Source organism: Marmota flaviventris, chromosome 4 (assembly GCF_047511675.1).
Source record: "Marmota flaviventris isolate mMarFla1 chromosome 4, mMarFla1.hap1, whole genome shotgun sequence".
NCBI lineage: Eukaryota > Metazoa > Chordata > Mammalia > Rodentia > Sciuridae > Marmota > Marmota flaviventris.
In genome coordinates this window covers 94,812,970-94,835,130 of record NC_092501.1, presented here as the reverse complement: position 1 = coordinate 94,835,130, position 22,161 = coordinate 94,812,970, and positions in this window count along the sequence as shown.

Below are 22,161 nucleotides of genomic sequence, written 5' to 3'. Positions count from 1 at the left end.
ATACTCCCAGATAGTCTTGCCACAAAATATTTATGTAATAAATATTTATGTCATAAATATTTGTCATCACCCATGCCAATTCAGTTTCAAACTCTTCCGCATATTTTAAGTAATAATGAATGATCACCAAGTATGTGGGCCAGGCTTAGGCAACTGTCATTCCATCGCCAAGACACTTTAAAGGTGTTACTCTGTTTCCTGGGTTTCCAAATCAAATCACAGGAATAGTAAATCTGTTAAGTCGTGGGCATTGCCAAAAAATAAAATTAGTATCAGCTCAGTGAGCATTTTATTTCTAATTCCAACATAAAATAAAGCATGCTGCACAGAAAACATGTACTTTGTAAGTAAGAAAAATTTTAAAAGAGCTTGTAAACACTAAATTTTCAATGACTGTGCAAAAAAAAGTCATCTGTGTATATTTAATTATAATATATGCAAAACAAAATGTCATAAAGTAAATGCATACTAATAAAAAATTGGTTTGTCCTAAGTAATGTTTCACATATAATAAATTTGCTTTAACAGTAATGATTTCTTTGCTAGGGTGGTGTCACCTTCCACAAGTTTAAGCTTCCATCCTTCCAAACATATTGGTCTCTAGGTAGAAAAAAAATTAAACATTTTATTAATAACAGAGTTGATAGAGACTTCCAAAAAGGTGGTAATTGAATGCTTTCCTCCTTTCCTCCCACCTGAATATCTTAAAGTTACGTATGGCTTTGGGGGAAAGTCACTGCCTCTGCTCTCTGAGGTCCTTATGGTAAGATGTTCCTGGACACTCTGCAATCAGTTCTCTGTGCCTGAACATCTCTGTTGTCTATAAGTTTGTCTCTTGTGGTCCTGCATGGTTGCTGTATCCCTCATTAATGTGTTTCAGTGTGGTGAATAGTGATGTCAGTTTAGATTTCCCTTAGTAAATTGTGAATCCTTTGGGAGTAAATTCTATGTTGAACTCTTTTTCTCAAAGATCCTTAAGACAATGCCTTACATACTGTAGTTAAAGGAGGAGGTGAAGGAGGAGTGTTATAGAATTATGAGTTTTCTATTAACCCTGTTTTAAGCACTAGTCAAAGTAGTAATAGGGTATCATGGAGGAAAAAAGTTGACTTCCTCCCTTACACCACCCCAAGCTTCATAATAGGAGCTTAGGATATTTCCCATAAACCTAGAGCTACAGTAACCTAGACCAATATAACCAATGAGTGAATTAAAATATTAACATATTACTTTATACTGAGATGCACATTTTCCCTTCTTGACTCAAATTTCTAATTTGGAGCATCTTTTCGTCACATTCAGCCCACAATGTGATCGAAAGATGCTCAAGTTTACCAGCAAGACTGGTCTGCAGTAATAGGAAGAGGCAACATATTACTATAATTTAAATTTAAATTACATGATTTCCAGTAACTCAACTAGTCTCTTAGGATTGTTTCCAAGGAGACACTATCAATTATGGTTTGAAGAAAAAAAATATTTCTAAAGAAGAAAGAACTTTTATAGGAATTTAAAATTTACTCATTTGGTTTCTTTTAGTGTAACTCTCTACCTAAATTAATGACATTTTTCTTTTATTTGTTGCTTAACAGATTTATTCAATTCGAGGAAGTTCTTCTTACTCTAGCTAATGACCTAGAGAGTGAATGTGTTTTCCCCACATAATAAACATATATAGTCTTTTAAATAAAAAAAATTGTAAGAAAAAATTTAGTCAGCAAATCAAGAAAAGCCTAGGAGAGGACTGTATTTTGTGTGATGCATTTCTGTTATTGAGTCTTCTCCACAGCTTAGATTGGAGCATTTATGGTATCAAGAGTTAAAACATGTAAATATTTAAAAATCTTTATAAATTAGTTATCTTAAAATATAAATGAAATATGAGAGATTGAGGAAGGAGGATCACAAGTTCAAGGCTAGCCTCAGCAACTTAGTGAGGAGATCCTAAGCAACTTAATGAGATCCTGCTTCAAAATAAAAAAAATAAATAGAGCTGGGGATATAGCTCAGTGGTAAAGCACCCCTGGGATAAATTCCCAGTATAAATAAATAAATAAATGTGTGTGTGTGTGTATGTATATAAAATATATATGTGCATATAAAATATATATGTGCACACACACACACACACAAATAATTTTAATCACAAATTTAACCAAGTATATATTTAAATAATATCTAATCAGCACCACATACTGAACAATATGGCTTCAGCAACAAGGTAGCGATATATTTATTATAAGTCTTCCATATCATCAAAACTTCCTAAGTCACCTTAAATAAACAGCTTGAGGAGCTTTTATCCCCTTCCCCGTAACTCATAAAGTATCAGGTACTTTATGAGAGTCTGTTTGACTCATGCCTCCCCATTTGCTAAAAGCTACCTCCAATGAAAGTGGATCCCTAAAGCCACAAAAGTACTAAAGGACTTTGGCCTCTTGGCTACACAGGCTCAGATTTGTGGTGGATCTCCAGAGCAAGTTGGGGCCAATCACTTTTTTTTTTTCTCCCATAAAATTAAGACTGGAAATCAGAAACTGTAGTTGGTCTCTATCAGGGCTGAACTTAGGTGACATAAAGTGGACTGTGTTGGTTATCTACACAGAATATCCCACGTCAGAGATTTTCTTTTAGTGTCTAGCAAAGTACCTCAAAGTACCTGGTAGACAATTTCAACTCCTTTTTGTTTTCTTTTTTTCCAGTATTTACTAACTGCTAGGCACCACTAAAAGGTTTATGTATATTAATCATCTAATTCTTAAAATAACCTTAGGAGAGATAGGTCTTATAGGTGAACACACTCAGTCATAGAAAAACTAAATAATTTGCCCAAGATTAAACAGCTGGTAACTGGTAGAGCAAGTTTTAGACTCAGGCAGCTTGGCTCCAAAGTCCAAGTTCTTAATCACCTTTCAGCTGCCTCACCCTCAAGAAGGGAAAAGAGGGTGAAAGGAATGGAGAGGAAGAGGAATAGGAATAGGAAAAACTCACTTCATTGTTTTTAGAGGTCTCTTTGCATTCCCAGACGCTCACAATAATGAGCCCCACATCATGAGTCCACTATCTGCTCAGGTGTAAAGGCCCTGTGTGAAGAACACTGTAATGTGTCAGTCCAGCTCTCAATACACCAGTGGCCTGGTCCCTCATCTCTGCCTCAAAGCAGCTCTTCCATTTCTCATGACCATAAAATGGTCTCTCTGGGCAAAACCCACCCACTCAGATACAATGTATGGTTTTGAAACTCTGTTATTTTTATTATTCTTTCTTATTCATAGGATATTAGCACTTCTATTTCTATCAGGGATCTTGCATAGTTCAATTAAAATAATCTAACTTGCAGTAACAAGAATACTGTATTATACTATAAGTTTACAAAATTTGATGTATGCTAGAAAGGAGGCAACGTTTATCATTTGAGAATAGACACGGGAAACGTGGTATTATGAACGAAAACGTGAATCAGCAGAAATCCAGGAAGCAGTGGGCCTAAACATTTCCGTATTTGAGAATTTGGAAATTGAGATAGTTTCCAGATATATTCCTGGAATGTCAAGGATCTTACTAAGGTTTATCTCATGAGTCAATTAGCTTTGATGCTTGGTATTTGTGTTCCTTCCTCCCTAAAAGCATAAGACTCGCTGCTTTTAACTGAGAGTTTAGTAAAACCAGAGGTCAAAAACCCAAACTGAGATGTACACATTTTTTTAACTTATTTTACATTTGAATTTTTTATTCAGAAGGAAAAAAATGGTCTAAGAATCAGATTCAAGTATTCCAAGATTAAATATGTAGAATTGGATAGTAAAAAAAAAAAAAATGATAAGATCATGAGGACAGATTTCTTTGTTTAGATATTGTTTTATTGTATTTAGTGATTTTATGGCTGTATGGTGAGCTTATAAGCTAGTGTTGCAAAGGGGCACTTAAACAATGCTTTTTAAAAGCAGCAATTAAGAAATCTATACACAGAGAAATGTTTAACCATGAAAAATAATAATTTTCAGACATGTACATATTGAATTTAGGAAGTAACAAAATACATTTACAAAAATATATTTGTTTAAACTCATGGTTACTATGGGCCAGAACAAAAAATAAATTTCCCATTCTTAACTAAAAAAAAAAAAAAAAAAAAACTTAGGCCAATCTGTCCTAGCAGTGTGAACATTCTAAGTAAAGCAACCATGAGTCTCATAGTTCATCAAAATCCTGGATAGATGTCACTATTCTTTATGGAACTAGAAGGAAATGAAAGTGTCCTGATACAGTTCAAAGACAGGAGACAAAGAAGAAAGGTAGATTCAATAACCAAGAAGTAAATTTAAATTCTTCTTTGTCATTTGTGGGACGTTTCTTTATTCAACTTTCTTGTTGGAAATCTTAAGAAAAGCCTAGAAATTTCTCCAAACTACTGGAAAAGGGTAGTTTTTGCTTGTTTAATCCCTAAAGCTTTGAGATATTCAAAACTAAATCATATACTAATGGCTGCCCCTCCCCCCACCCCCATAGCTACAAAGCTTACAAAGCTTTCTGGAGTTTTTTTTTTTTTTTTTTTTTTTAGCCAGTGAGCAGCATCCCCTAAAAGTAGAGTACTTTTGAAATTAACAATAAAAATCATGGATCATCCAGCAGTGGGTGTTTTTAGAGCTTGCTTGAACTGAATTTGGACCAGCTGACCTCTTTAGAGTGTGCCCTGAATACCTATGCTTTCTTGTGATATTAAGTTATGGATACATTCTAGAGAATTTATTTTTTTAAAAAAAACTGCCCCATTATATTTTCAATTTGGAATTTTAATATCTCAAAATTAAGGTCATTTGTAATTGAAAGAAATTGTTTTCACATAAAACATTGGCATAGAAATATTGATCACAGATTGTTTTTACCTTTCTAACATTTTTCACATAGGTGAAGGTTAACCAGTTGAATTTTCTAGATGAAATAATTACTAAAGATGAAAAATATTTTGGAGTGTCACCAAATGGACTAGAGCCTGACTGTTTTCAATTACATATATACTTATCATCTAAAAAGAGAACAAGGAAAACTGAGAGAGAAAAGGAGTCTTGTAGAATTCTGAAAACCTTTAGCTCTTGATCACTCCACACACCGTAATGTCTTCTCTCCAGACCATACCTGGAGTTCTAAACAGCCCCTAATTTGACACCTCACTTTCTTGAGTTACAGACAGTTGCATTCCTTAAAGCCAGTGACAGTCACAATGAAAGAGAAAAGATTCTCTGGAGGAAGTAGCTGTCAGGGACGGCTAGACTGGAAATTTTACTTGACAGCGGTTTTGACTGTAATGGATTAACCCCCAGGATTACTGTTTGCCTACTTTTGCCTTTTTTCTACCTCTCCTTTTTTAAGCAAACGTCTGGATTGCTATGATGTTCTGTTGTCTGAATTCAGTTGTTATAAATGGTGGGAGGAGGAGGGGTGTACTACTAGCATCAGATGAGTGAAAGGAATGATACTAAACATCTTACAAAGAACAAGAGGGCCTTCTGAAAAAGAGTTATCTGCCCAGTACATAACACCACCAAGACCAAGGACTCCAGCATCACAATGTGTGTGTGGGTATGTGTGAGTGTGTGTGTATGAGAGAAAGAACAATGCTTATTTTGTGATATAATAGAATGCCTCCGATGTATGCTCTTGTCATAATTTAACATCTAGAAACATTAAATAAGTGGCAAATATCCTTTTGTGCTTAAAATGTTATCTTCCTGTGTGATGGAAATAAAATCAAGTGTCACCAACTCAGGCAGGAGGTAGGCTAGTGAAAACTGTTTGCCACTGTTGGATAATAGTAATTTGCAGCTAAGGAAGTCATTCTCAACCCTTGCTGCACATCACATTCTAATTACCCCGGGGTGATTTTGAAAAGTCCTACTGCCAAGGCCCCACTTCCTGGAGATACTCTTAATTGGTCTGTTTGGGCCTGGGCGTAGGTGTCTTTAGAATTTGCCATGTAGTTCTAATGGACAGCTAGGGTTGAGGACCACTGATTCTAACCTGTGGGCACCATTGCAATGCCAACAGGTTTACAAATTCACTTGAGAGTCCAGACTCATTTGGGCAATTAGCTAAGTAAATAAAACAGTTTTAGAAACTTGTCTTGGTGATCTACTATTTTCAGTTCCTTCTGGAAGGCTGTGGGTTGGAGAGTGAACCCCAGGATCTCCCTAAAGATTCATGCAGACAATCAAAAGTCTCAGAATTTAAAAGCCACACTGTGAATGCTATGTGGTCACACTGTGTTAAGCTTCTGTTGTGTTTATCCTTTCTTTTTATACCAACAGAAGTATCTCAGCTCTCATTATTGACAACCATCTACAATAGTACATTTTCAGCTTCTTAAAACCAACATGTTAGGGAGATAAAATACATTTTAAGGACTGATATTCCTTTTTCTTCTCTTCCCATAATCCATTATATTTTGTCAGACACTTTTTATTCCTTCAAGTAATTGTGCTAGTTATACTTTATGGAATATTCCGCTAGAAGAGGTAGTTAACACAGGACACCGAATCGCAGAGGCCAAAGGGATCTTGGAAAGTGCTCACTCACCTCCACGCTGACTTGGCTCTCATACCTTTGAAACAGAAAAACCACTCTCTCCTCCTTCTCGAGACCAACAGCAAAAGGAATATACAACCTCCTCCGATAACCTCGTGGTTTGATTGCCTTTTAGACATATTGCATTTGAGTCCTTTTGATTTTTTTTTTTTAATTTATTGATATCTGGCTTCTAGGTATGATAATTGAGTGATCTGGAAAGTCATTACAACTGTGAGAGAACAAAGTGATCAAGTATAAAAAATAAAAGCTTTGGAGTTTGATAAATGTGAGTTTAAATAAAAATTCTAGCATTTTCTACCTGTTACTTTTGGCAAGTTTTTAAACCTCTGAATCTTGGACCCAACAACTAGAAATAAGAATAAAGGGAAGCCTACCATACAGTGCTGCTGTGAGAATTATAGACAGAGTTGCTGGCCACAGAGGTGGCCTTCAGTGTAGTAGCTGCTATGATTCCCATTGCATTCTTCTTTTGTTCCCTTGGTTTGCCTCTTTTTTAAAAAAGAGGATATTTTTTTGATGTTGATGGACCTTTATTTCATTTGTTTATTTATATATGGTGCTGAGAATTCAACCCAGTGCCTCACACATGCTAAACAAGTGCTTTACCACTGAGCCACAACCCCAACCCCTTGGTTTACCTCTTTTACCTCCCTTGCATGGCTCTTTATATTCTCTGCTCCAGCAGCAAAAGCAGGGCTTGACCAAGCAGAAATCAGATCAAGTCAAATGCCCCAACATGGACGAGACCAATAATTAGGGACACTGGAAAGTGTTAGTTCATTAGGATAAAAAAGATAAGAGCCTGCTGGGAACCTCAGATTATGATACTAAAACTATATCCACAATGGGTCCTTGGCTTTCTTGGCTCACTCTTCCATAGAACAGTTCTTAGAAGCTATAATTTTTCATTTTGAATTTTCAGGAGACAAATATTGTGTTTTAATGAATTTATCTTCAGAATTCCTTTTAGAATTCTTCCCTATGATTAGATTTTACTTTTTAGTTTTCTCTTTCGATAGTGCATGCTGCACTCTAACAAGCATCTTTGTTTAAGAGTGGATGATTCTCTTTTGTGATTGATCCAATCTGAAATGACTGGTCTTCCTGACTTTCCTAGTTACACAAGGTTGGTTGGTTAATTTGGAAAAGTAGGATAATAATACCCCAAGCATGATTGAGTTTAAATCAAATATTTCTGTATATGTAAAGCCCTCCATATGCTCTATAAATATTCATTTATTTCTATTTTCATGTGGTGCATATTCAACATAGTTGTTGTTACAAACTACAAATGTTTTGAAGGTAAAGGGTAAATAAGATTAAGAAATATTAATATTTCTTTATACCCATAGTCCAAATTATTGGTTTCTTTATCTTGCAGATTTGCTTATAACAGAGCAGCCATTAACTTGAAGAAAATCTCTTCTCTAAGACTGGTGTGAAACTAAGATTAAGTAATGTTCAAACACAATGTGCCTCAATATATGAGAACTGCCTGCCCCAGACAGTTTTGAGTAAGTGGTTAAATGTTTGGCAATCTATTAATGTTCAGTTTGGGTTCTATATAAAAGAAATAGCTTTCAAAACATCCTAAATTGTATCTATTGGGAGGCAAGAAAAATAATTTAGGTTAATCTGGATTTCATCCTAAAAGAAAACTATTTTCTGTCCTTTAACCTAAGTCTCATAAGGATCCAAATGAAAGTTAACTTAGAGGAAAACTAATTTTTTAATTTTAGTTTTATTTCCAATTGATAAATAATAATTGTATACATTTATGAGATACGTTGTGATGTTTGAATCCAAGTACACACGGTGGAATGATGGACTCAGTCTAATTAGCATAGACATTACCCCAAATGTTTATCATTTCTTTGTGGTAAGAACATTTAAAATCCTCTCTTTTAGCTATTTTGAAATATACAATTGAAATATTCAATGCATTATTAACGATAATCGTCATGCTGAGCAACAGAATGGCGGGGGGTCCTGGAACTGTTGATCAATAGGTACAAAGTTAGTTAGACAGGAAGAATAAGTTCTAGGGGATCTATTTGGAAACATGCTGAATCCCAGGCTTTGGAATCAGGCAGGGCAGGCTCCACGGGCTCCACCCCCACAGACTGGTTACTGCAGCATTTTAACCCTTGGTGAGCTTTGTTCTATCTTATTCCAGAAGGAAAGTTTCATATTGTTAATGAATTCAGTGCCGCATTTCTTTGCCAACACTCCCAACACAACTTTTATTCTGGGTTCTTGAAAGCACAGCAGCAGCATTGTCGGTGAGAGTGGAATTACTGTATAGAAAGCACAATGGCTCCGGGGCTGAATGGGAGAAAATGTGTCCAGTTCCTGGACTCAGAAAAGATAATGGTCATCAAAAGTAGCTCCAGATGTTCCATATAAACAGAATACATCAAAATGTAGGTATTATACATGGGGGAGGGGAGGGGAGGGAATGTAAATATTATGCCTTCACATTTTAATTCATGGTGACTTCTAAAAGTAGTTAATCAACAATAGCTTATGCATTTGGAAAGAGCATTAGCAGGGTTAGGATTATCAGAAGGCCAGGAGATGGGCACTGAATTTCTTCTAGTTCTGTGGAAAATTCAGTTGCCAGAATATCTATCTTAAATATAAAAGTCAATGTGTTAGCTAGGAGCATAATAGCTTAGATTTTTTTTTCTTTCAATTTTTATTAGAAACAGATTGTAATTTTAATAAATAAATGTAACTGAAAATAAAGCATCAAACGTTGCTTTTTAGCATGAACATATACCTATTCTAAAAACTTCCCTAAGTTAATTAAAATTGCAAAATAAGAACATTGCAGTTTGAAGATTATATATACATGAAAAGATTGGATAGCATGAGGGGGGCCATGACTATGCTCAAATGTTGGCTGAAAATAGTAAGAACAAAACTCTACATATGGTTAAGGTCTCAATGATCTATTTTTAAAAGATGTTGGAAAAAGACTGGAAGAAAATATACTAAAGTATTCATAATGCTTGCCTTCAAATGGTGGAGTCATGGTTGAATTTTTTCAGCTTTACATTGCTATTCCCATATTTCATATAATCCACATGTTTTATTTTTATAACCCGTTGGGGGAATAAAACGAAATTTCTATGAAATCATAATATAGAAATATGCATATTTCTAGTTCTTTAGAGATGACATTCACATACCCAGAATCTAGCAGCTTTCTACCGGTGGTTTCTTTTTTTTTTTTACTTGCTAAATTCTTCTAATCATGATAGGATATATATATATATATATATATATATATATATATATATATATATATATATATATTTCTTCTTAATCTCAATGAGAATTTTACTTTGAAACAAGGAGCTCTTATTTTTCTCCCCTTCTACTCTAAAACAGTGTTGGTGCTTTTTCTGGAATCCAAATGAGATGCCTTCACCACACTGATTTCAAAGGCTGCAGAAAAAACAGCCTCCATAGAGCTCCCAGCCAGCACAGTCACTGTGACTTTAAGAGTAGCGTTCCACCTCCCCCTCACACCCACATACTTGTCCTCTCTTTGCACAGCAAGTGCCAAGCAGTGACATCTACTATAGTTTCTAGGACACGATGGTCTCTGCTCGACAGGGAAAGGGGAGAAAGCGTGAGAGAAAGAAGGCAGAGCAAGCACAAACCCATCTAGGCGCCCCGAGGACGAGCCATTTCCTCCCTGTAATCCCGAGACACTGTTGATGGTGGGTCCCCTGATAGGAAGCCCAGCTCCATGGCTGCAGGACGCGGCCTCCCCTCTGGCTGTCCATTAATCATGAGGGGCTGTTACAAAGTGTACACAGAGTGGGAGCTCTGCCTACGAGTGGCCTCTAGCTGTCTCCAACTCAATGAAATGACCCTGTGTGAAAACTTGTTTTATGAGAGATTGGTTTATTTGTAACTAAACGACTTCCTCCGTTATTTGATAAGCTCAAATATTTGCTACTGATAGTCTGAGAGTGTCACATTTATTATCCTGCTTCGGTGGTTGCCTCACTCCTTTGGAAACCGACTCTGTTAACCCTTTGAGGGACAGCAGCTGCTTTCAGGGGACCAGCTCCCATTTGCTTTCAGCAATCCTCAGTCTTTCATGCAGCAGCATTATTGTAGACCAACTGTGGCATGGGAATGAAAGAGGAGTCTTTCTTTGCCCCCCAAACAACTCAGGCAACTCTAGAAACAGGGGTGGGGGTGGGGTGGGGGGAGGGCTTACTGAAAAAGTCCCTGGAGGTTTCTGAAGCCACCATATAAAGGAAGCAAAAGTATTTTGACTTACTGACATGAATAACAGACTGTTCTACACAAAGTCATATTTCTGAAATGGTGCATTAAGTGTGTCCTGACGACTTTCTGTAGTTTCCTAGACCCCCAAATAGCATTTGTGTGGGCTCTACTCTCTCAATCCTGTAGCATTCTGCATTTTGACACTTTGCCGGTTGGAGTCTGAACTCATTTGCATTTGGCAGCGCTTGATTTCCTGCTTTCACAGAAGGGGTGGGGGGGGGGCATGCAAAAGCCTTTGCAGTAACCCCCTCAAAGGGCTCAAAGGGCTTTCTGGACTGTATAAAACTATGTTTCCAAGAACTGAGTGAACCACAATGAGGCAGATTTCATTTGAAATGAAAAGAAATCCAGGCTTTGTTACATGCTACACATTTGGAAAACCTAAATTGAAATATCTCTCTTGACAAACCCACATTAGGACTGTTTTCCAGGTCTCTCGCTCTCTGGTCAGCTACACAGAGCTCTCAGTGAATGCAGAAGAGGCTAAGGAAATAACCACTTATGTGTGGCAAAATGTTCCAGCCTTGCAGAGATTTTCCCAAAATCATTAGACCCACCAAAATGCTTTCCATTGGCCAGGTCCACACCTTCTCCATCAGAGTTTCCACACTCCTCCAGCCTCCGAGTACAGTCCATCTGTATTTCCTAAGACAGCCAGTCATTTGTAGCTGAAATGTAGCCGAGGCTAAGTTCCTAAAACTGAGTTCTCTTTGACTGTGAACCAAGAATTAAAAAGAAAGGAAAAGAATTTTCCTCCCAACTTGTTTCAAGGTCAGAATGCAAACATCCGTCCATTTTCCCTCATTCCCATTTCCCAAAGGAGGTGAACTGAGGACAGCTACACTCTGAGGGCACATAGAGATGAACATGTAGTGGGGAGGAGAGCCAGGCATGTTCTGCCACGGTGGTGAGTGGGAAGGCGGTAGGGGTGAGTCACATGCGTTCTACTTCTGGTTGCTTTGGGTCCACTTTAGCACCTGAGCTCTGTGCTCTGTGGAAATGCTCTGTGTCACTGCTCCAACTGCCTATCAGTAGATCAAAACTGGGCTGAGTGACAGCCTGAATTACAATCACCTACAGTAGATTAATATTTATAAATAGTCAACAAATATATTGAATAGATTTAGGGTTTTAGTTCTTCCATTCCTTTCTTCTTTTTTCCTTTTAAATTATGACCCCCCTCAAAAAAAAGCCATATTTTTAACACTGCAAACCACATTTTAACACATTTTTAAGTGTATACTACAGTATTATAACTATAAGCACGGGTGTTTTACAGCAAATCTCTAGTATGTTTTCATCTTGTACGTGATTAAACATTATACCCATTGAACAGCAACTTTCTTTACCCCTCCCCACCTCCTGGTAACCACCATTCTACTCATTTTGCTTTGATGAGTTTGACTACTTTAGATACCTTATATAAAGGGGAATCATATAGTATGTGCCCTTCTGTGACTAGCTTAGCACTTAGCATAATCTCCTCTTCAAGTTTCATTCATGTTACAGCATAGGACAGGATTTCCTTCTTTTTATGCTGAATAATATTTCATTATTTGTATATAACATTGTCCATCTATCAGTTGATGGACATCAAGATTCATTTGTTTGGCTATTGTGACTAATGCTGCGATGGAGATGGAGGTGGATAGAAGAAATTTTATCCAAAATATATAAGGAATTCCTACAACCAATAGTAAACAACCAAATTAAAAAATGGGAAAACAACTTGAATACACATTTCTCCAAAGAAGATAAATGACTGACAAATAATATACAAAGATGTTCAACATCAGTAATCATCATGGAAATGCAAATCCAAACCACTGTGAGATGTCATTTCACACCTGTTAGAATGGCCATTGTAGTAAAACAACAGAAAATAACAGGTGTTGTCAAGGTTGCAGAGAATTTGGGACACCTGTGCACTGCTGGTGGGAATGTAAAATGATGCAGCCACTGTGGAGAGCAGCATGAATGTTCCTCAAAAAATTTAAAATAGAACTGTCACATTATCCAAAAATCCCACTTCTGGGTATTTGTCTTAAAGAATTAAAAGCAAGGGCTAGGGATATAGCTCAGTTGCTAGAGTGATTGTGTTGCACGCACAAGGTCCTAGGTTCAATCCCAAGCACCACCATATAAAAAAAAATATTAAAATCAGGTTCTTATTCATTGTAGCATCTTGTGGTTGTTTATGTTTGTTTAGAGATTTGATCCATGTAGAACTTGTATTAAGTGAAGTAAAGTTATGATGAGATGAAGTATTGAAATTTGTTTCAGAGACTTTGCTGGCAATACAACTTCTAGTATGTTACTAAAATTTCATGGGTATGGATTTCCTTTTTGTTAAAAGGAGTATGATTCCATCTACCTAAGGAAGACTGCTCTAAGAACTTAATGGGGTAACGTGGGTGAGAGTTTTGTAGACTGGAAAGCACCACCAAATATTTATTGGTACTTAAACACTAATTGTGCTTATCCCATTCCCTTCACAAAATAGAAAAAAAAAATCACTCCAGAAAGTCTTCATCAATTCTGGATTATTAACTAGGTAAAAACTAACTGTGCATATTTCTTCTTATTATTTAGATTTATGAGGTATTTAATTCTTAAAAAAATAATCTAAGGCAGAATACTTATACGTGTATATGGTATTTTATGTGCATAATATACTAAATTGTCTTATATGAATCTTTCAAAAATTCTGCACCATTCTTATGTAACAAATTTACTTTCAAAGCAATTAAAAATATATTTCTATATGAAAAAACATTGGAAAATTCCTCCTACTTATCCTTTTTAAAATTTTTTTATTTGTTCTTTTTAATTATACATGACAGTAGAATATATTTTGACATAGCATACATACATAGAGTATAACTTCCCATTCTTGTGGTTGTACATGATGTGAAGTTACACTGGCTGTGTATTCATATGTGAACATAGGAAAGGTATGTCTGATTCATTCTACTATTTCCTGTTCCCATCTGCCCCCCGCGGCCTCCTACAGCCCCCATCCAATCTGGTGAATCTCCCCTTATTACTCCTAGTGCCTATTGTGAGTCAGCACCCACATACCAGAGATAACATTCAGCCTTTGGTTTTTGGGGATTGGCTTATTTCACTTAGCATGATAGTCTCTAGTTCCATTCATTCACTGGCAAATGCCATGATTTAATTCTTCTTTAAGGCTCAGTAATGTTCCATTATGTATATGTACCATATTTTCTTTATTCATTCATCTGTACCTAGGTTGGTTCCAGAGCTTAGTTATTATGAATTGAGCTGCTATAAACATTTTGAGGCTGTGTCATTATAGTAGGCTGATTTTAAGTCCTTTGGGTGTGTGCCAAAGAGTGGGATAACTGAATCAAATGGTGATTCCATTCCAAGTTTTCTGAGAAATCTCCATACTGCTTTCCAGAGTGGTTGCACCAATTTGAAGTCCCACCCAGGAATGTGTGAGCATACCTTTTTCCCCACATCCTCGTCAACATTGTTACTTGTATTCTTGATAATTGCCATTCTGACTGAAGTGAGATGAAATATCAGGGTACTTTTAATTTGCATTTCTCTAATTGCTAGTGATGGTGAACACTTTTTCATATATTTGTTGACTGATCGTAATTTTTCTGTAAAGTGTCTATTTAGTTCCTTTACCCATTTATTGATTGACTTTTTTTGTTTGTTTGTTTTTTTGTTTTTGTTTTGGTGTTACGTGTCTTGAGTTCTTTATATATTCTAGAGATTAATGCTATATCTGAAGTGCAGGTGGCAAAGATTTTTTCCCATTCTGTAGGCTCTCTCTTCACATTCTTTATTGTTTCTTTTGCTGTGAAGAAGCTTTGTATCATCCCATTTACTGATTCTTGAATTTATTTCTTGCACTTTAGGAGTCTTGGTGAGGAATTTTATTCCTAAACCACCATGATGGAGATTTGGTACTACTTTTCTTCCAGTAGGCACAGAGTCTGTGGTCTAATGCCTATGTTCTTGATTCACTTTGAGTTGAGTTTTTTGCAAGGTGAGAGATAGGGGTCTAATTTTATTTTGTTACATATGGATTTCCAGTTTTCCCAGTACCATTTGTTGAAGAGGCTATCTTTTATCCATAGTAGGTTTTTGGAGCCTTTGTCTAGTATGAGAGATCTGTATTTATGTGGGTTTTTCTCTATATCTTCTATTATGTATCATTCATCTTCAAGCCTGCTTTGGGGCCAATACCATGACTTTTTTGTTACTATAGCTCTGTAGTATAATTTAAGGTCTGGTATTGATACCTCCTGTTTCACTTTTCATGCTTGAAGATTGCTTTGGCTATTCTGGGCCTCTTATTTTTCCAAATAAATTTTATGATTGCTTTTTCTACTTCTATGAAGAGTATCATCGGAACTTTAATAAGAATTGCATTAAATCTGTACAATGCTTTTGGTAGCATGGCCATTTTGACCATATTAATTCTGCCTATCCAAGAACATGGGCAGTCTTTCCATCTTTTAAAGTCTTCTTCAATTTTTTTCTTTAGTATTTTGTCGTTTTCATTGTAGAGGTCTTTCACCTCTTTTGTTAGATTGATTCCCAAATATTTTATTTTTTTGAGGCTATTGTGAATGGGATAGTTTTCTTAATATCTCTTTCAGTTGATTCATCACTGATGTATAGGAACACAATTGATTTACATGTGTTAATTTCATATCCTCCTACTTTGCTGAATTCATTTATGAGTTCTAGAAGTTTTCTAGTCCTTGAGGTGCACCTGGAACACTAGTTTGTTTGTTTGTTTGTGTGTGTGTCTTCTAAAAATAGACTCATGTTATTGGCAAATAGGGATAGTTTGAGCTCTTTTCTATTGTGTATCCCTCTTACTACTACTTAGTGAGTCTCAAGTTCCAGGATAGAAGACCAATCAAACTCTGAATGAAACAAAAAGTACTTGCAGTTCAGGTGCTCTGGCACCAAATTTCCCATGTGCTGCCTCCTGTGCTGGGGAGGGAGGAGAACTCATCTCCCAAGAGGGTGCCCTTTCTGTCACACTCTGCTTTCTGCAGTTCTCTTGTGTTACTCATTCTACCACATCATCTCTGCAGCTCAACATAACAAGTCAGTTCAGCAACACAACGCTCACTGGAACTTCAGGATCCCTTGGGGATATAAAGTATAGTCAGCTGAAATTAATTTCCTGCACAAGGTTATGTTACTTGTTTAGCGTGGTGGTTCTCTCCAAAGGATTCCAATTTCCCCCTTACATTTTTTTAGTTCACGGTGCCTGATGTATATTAGATATCCATATTGTAAAGATTGTTTTGTTGTAGTTATTTTTATGTTTAAACTTACATCCATTTCCTTGAGGTGCACCTGGAACATCTTGATTCTTCCCCATCTGTGTGTCCATGTGGATATTATGGAGATTCAGGCTAATAGTTAAGATTTGACATTAAACTTGACCTAGATTTGAATTCTGGCTTTTCAACCCATAGCTCTGTAACCTCGAATATGTTACTTAATCTCACTGAGCTTTCAGTTCCTCACCTGTAAAATGGGACAAATAATACAAGCTGCACAGGTTTTGTAAAACTGTATGCAATTGAGACGTGTTGAAAACATAGACCAATGCATATGCAATTTTCTATTTTTAATTTCTTTCTAAAGCATGCATTTTTTTAATTGAAAGAAAATAGATATTAAAAGTTGGGTGGCTCAAATCTGTAAACCCAGCAGCTCTGGAGGCTGAGAGTCACGAGGATCACAAGTTCAATAACTGCCTCAGCAATTTAGTGAGGCCCTAAGCAACTTAGCAAGACCCTGTCTCAAAATTTAAAAGAAGAGCTTGGGGGTGTAGCTTAGTGATAAAGAGTCCCTGGGTTCAGTTCCTAGTACCAAAAAGAAAAAAAGAGAAGAAAAACCCCAGATATTAAGAAAAATGACACAATATTCCCATTAACTTTAAGATGAGCGGTTTGAAAGAAGTTTTATGCATGCTTTGTGTTTATTGGGATATATCTCAAATAGCTACAAATTCATTTTTATTTTCCTTTGCTATTTCAAAGGAAAATTTTTGGAAGTATTATGTATTAGTTGAGATTTTGCAATTGCAAGTGATAAAAAAAACCTCAATTGAAACTGGCATGAGTGAAAAATGGGATTTAAAGGTTCAAGTTGCGGAAATGTCCAAGAGTGGATTTTGGAATAGCTGACTCCAGCATTTAAACAATTGCACATAGCAAGATTTTAATGACTTTCTATTATCCTTACTTAACAATTTTTTCATTGTTATTTCACCAATTCAGATCAATTCATTTTCTCTCCCTCTTTCTTTCTTGATTTTTTTAGAATATGTTTTCACTAAGAAAGTCTCTAAGATCTTAGCAACTCTGATTCCCTGATACCAATTTTTTTCAAGTTTAGCTTGAATCAAACTTTTTCCTAAATGGTCCTGTTTGATCTACTTTTACCATGATAGCACTAACTTTAAAGCACAGGAGAATGTGGAAGAAGCCTTTATCTGACAGCATTGTTTGTTACTGCAGTTTTTATCTAAGAGGCAGGTACAAGTCTCAATATTCAATCAGTAAATTAAGAAGAAGCCAAGAATCCTGCTTTTCTCTTCTTTCTGCTCTGTCCTTCATTGAAGGTAAGCTTAAAAGGAAAGAAAATAAAAGTAAAAATTTTAATATGACCACTATCTTAAAACGATTCCACATTATCTAAAATAGTTCACTTGAAGAAAGTTGCATATGTTTACGCTTTATATTTTGCTAAGCATGCTTCCTTGATTATAGAACAAATTTCCCAACACATCTAGTGTCTTATTTATTTTTTATTTATTCCTAAAAATTAGCACAGTAGCTTGCAAATAATGGAAGATCACAGAATTTCAAAACATTTTATTTTACAAAAAAATTGTAAATGATATATTCGATCTACATCTACCGAGCTACATCCCTAAGTTAAGACACACATTTCAAAGATAATTTTCTAAACTAATGCTCTCTTAATTGTGTAAAATACAGAACTTAAAATTTGGAATGTAAAAATACAGAATTTTTTCTGCTTAAAAAAAAATAGTAAATATTTCCTGCTTGAGAGACCCTGCAGCTTTGTAACTACACAAATCTGTCATAGTGCCAAATGACTATCAGAATACATAGGTGTTTCTGTCTTCCAGTAGAATGCTCTTTACAAAAACAGGCCAAATTTAACCAACCAACCACAGTAGTTTGCTGCCCCCAGTTCTAAAAAGAGAATAAGGGAAACATCTTTTTCAGGTGACGAACCATTCAGGTTGCCAGGGTCTGAAGGGTTTCATGGGATAAGAAATGCAGAGTAGAAAGGGCAGTCCTGGTTGGGTGTGGTCCCCTTACTTTCCTAGATTCTAACATCATTCAACTCATTCATTCACTCAGTAATCCACGTTGTAATGAAAACCAACTAACATTAAACCAACATTAAAATTTCACATTAAGAAAAAGCACTTAGATGTTCTGCCATTACCCGACAATCATATAAATGGCAATTCTGAAAGCAACTATAACAGGCATTATTTTACTTTATTAATATATATTTTTTAAATTTGGACATACTTTAAAATGAACATACTGCAGTATCAACATGAGACAAGAGGATAGGATATTACTCAAAGGAAAACTCACACAATGTAACAATATAAACTTTTTTGAACTTACATCATATAGAAGTTCTTCTTCACTAGTGTTTCACCAACACGTTTTATTCAAGCAATAAATGATTTCTTCCTGTAATAAAAATCCCAAATTAGACTTCTTTATAGGCCAGAAATCTGAAGAGGTTGCCAAATGTGCTTAGGAAAATCCCAGTGACTTCATGATTCATCATTTGTATTGAAAATTAGAAGGTGGGAAATTGAGGGGAGAAAAAAAAATCTCTAATAAGGATTAGAAACAAATGATTCATTTCTTAAATTTTTTTCAGAGAAGCAAATTATAGCCAAATTATAGGTCTAACAAACCATAATTAAGGCATAAGAGGAATTATGGGGGATTGAGAGGTGAAGAAGGCCATGTTTCAACTTAAATATCAATTTCATTTAGCATCATTAAAATTAGCCCTTTCCTGCTACAAATTCTTTTAGTTTCTGAAGTCACTATTTAATGAAAAAGAAAATGGAATGTTAGAACCTACACATACAAATTAAGTGGGATTAAACATGGGATGGAACTTTTATAAAATTTAAAATAACATTCAGATGCAAAGGTGGATAATATTTTTACCTGGAAATTGGGAGAGAGGCTTCCTGTCCAATGGTCAGGAGAACAAGAAGTACACACATTTCTCTTTGCAATTTGAGTGCTTCGAGAGACTCTCTGAAACTGTCATCGCTCTGAGCAGTGTTTCTCTTAGGATAGTTTTGAGACTCGGAGTAGAGAATGACACTAATTTTCAATTTGGGCATTACATAGCAAACCATAGTAAAAAGAGTTCTTAACAATGAAATGAATGATTTTAAAATAAATGGTTATCTGATTATCATTCCAAAGTACCATTTTTCTTACTGCTTTGACTTTTGTTGCATATTTTATTAAAATGGCCAGGGAGAACCATACTTCAATAATTCAAGAATAACCAAAAAAAAAAAAAAAAAAAAAAACAAGAACAACAAAAAAACAAACAAACAAAACAAAACAAAAAATACTTTTAAACTGTAGAGCATTTTTATTTTATATCATTATTGTACATGTTGGATAGATGCTATATATAGAACAGGATGCTTTGGGTACACATTAAATCAGAGCGAGAGAGTTAGGCTTTTTTTTTTTTTCTTCTTTAGAATTTTAATTGCATCCATTTGCAATCCAGTAGAGGAAGTAAACAGCATACTAGTAACATTCATCAGTGAGAATAGGGTTAAAATTGATTTCAACAGAGTCTGGCTTTGTGAACCTAATCAAATGAGGCCTGCAGAGTTGATACTTTCTCCCATTTTCTCAGTAATAACAGTTCATTCAAAGACTTTATAATCATTTTATTAGACATCCTTGTCAGAAGACTAGTAACTGTGGAAAAATGGAAGTATAAAAATGTAAGTTTGTGAAGTTAGTACATTCCCCTTGTCTGGTTGGAGAACATTCAAAAGCAACAAGGAGAAAGGGGAATGAAAATTTACAAATTCCATTTTCAACAAAAGTGGGAGATGGCTAAAATCCCTGGAGCCCTAAATGGGTGTAAGAGCTACTAGTGCAAAGCAGATTGAGCTCCAGAGGAGAGAAGAAGTCAGGGAGGAAGAAGCCCAAAGAAATGGCAAAGTGGACTTTAGCAGGGGCAGAAGGCCAACCCCCACAGAGAGCAGAAAGAGCAAAATTCAACTTCCAGAAGTGAGGGGAAGAGTCTGTTAAATTTCCATCCTTTTTTGCAACATAGGATTGAGACACTCTGGCACCAGAAGCAACCCTGGATCTGGGTTCATTTTGAGACATGGGAGAAAGAAATCTACATAAAATACCACACACCTGAAACACATATGTACAAACAAACAAGCAGTTTTTCTAGTGCAACTGGGCTCAAGATAGTTTTGTATCCTCCCATCTTACCTGTACCCACAGGCTGGGGAAAACCAAAAAGCAAAAGTCCCATTTGTCTGCAGCACAGCCCCAGATCCTCCTCCACACCTGAAACTCTTGTAATATGGTCCAGAAAAATGTACCTTTTCAATGATGAATTGAAACAGAAAAATAAGAATGGGTGTACAAAGGGATAGTTCCAAAGTAACAATAACAATAATAATATTAATAATAATTTAAAATAAACAGCAAAGAATATGCAACATGGAGACAGCAAAGCATCATCATTAATACAATGGAGTTTGAAAGCAGACAGCTTTAAAAATCTCTGGAGTAGCCAGGTACAGGGGTGCACACCTATAATCCCAGTGGCTCAGAAAGCTGAGGCAGGAGAATCACAAGTTCAAAGCCAGCCTCAGCAATTTAATAAGGCCTTAAGCAACTTAGCAAGACTCTATCTCTAAATAGAACATAAAAAAGAATGGGAATGTGGTTCAGTGGTTGAGTGCCCCTAGGTTCAATCTCCAGTACCAAAAAAATCAATCTATGAATCAATCTCTGGAGTAAATTAATTTGCATCTTTGTGCGTCAGGTTTTTTTCTCAGTTTGATAAACAAAGTTCAAGCTAATACTGGAGTGAGTTATTAGAATGATTAAATAAAATAATTGTAAAACTCTTAGAATCATTCCAAATACACAGTAAGTTCTATATAAATATTAATTTTTAAAAATGATACCATGAAACACATGTATATTGTGACTAATCACATTAGGTTTATTTTTAAAAATGTGTTAATGGTGAAAGATCAGTCTATCTAGCAAGACTACAAAGCAGAAATATAACAATAATCCAACAAATAATGGAGAAAATGAAGCTAGGATTACTTAAAGGGTTCAGAAAGTATACGAATAATTAAAGTGACAAAATTAAATTAAATTAAGGAAAAACTGTTTTAACTAATTGGAGATAAAAATAATGTCTACAGAAGACAAGTGAAAGAAATACAACACAGACATTGGGGTTCTTTAATCACATCATAAAACTAAAAATATGCCACAGAACAAATATTCTCAAACATAATAGAAAATAAGTTTTATGCAATAGAAAATGATTTGAATTTACTGTTTGAAAACATGCACTATGTATTGGGGAACACTCACTCACTAGACCAACAGTGAGACAAATCTTCATTTATTAATAAACTGAAGATAAAGCCTTTCTTGGATAGCTGGCTAAAGGATCAGGTTACTTATGAGAGGTAGGGGGAAATAAGGCTGGCAACAGATTTCTCTCTGACATCATTCAATATAAGAGCAAACCCCAAAAGAAACTTAAAAAAGCACAACCCAGCTAAATTGGTATTTGAGCATAAAGGTCAACAAACTATATTTATCATGTAACAATGAAGTAATATTTCATGTACAAAATTTGCTAGAGGACCCAAGAGAACCACAATAAAAGGATTGGTTGTGGTGTACAATTGACTATATTTATATGTACAACTAAGAATAAAACAAATGTAGAAATTAGGGTGGTGATACAGAGGTAAATTGTGTGTGTGTGTGTGTGTGTGTGTAGGTTGAAAGGAAAGAGAAAAGCAGTAGAATGTAAAGAATGCTGACTTCTCATCTATATTGACCAGGAATCAAAGAATATTAGTTAAAATTAATAAGCCAAGTAATAGCAATAAAATCCTATTAAATAAACAAAACCAAACCTTAAAAACAA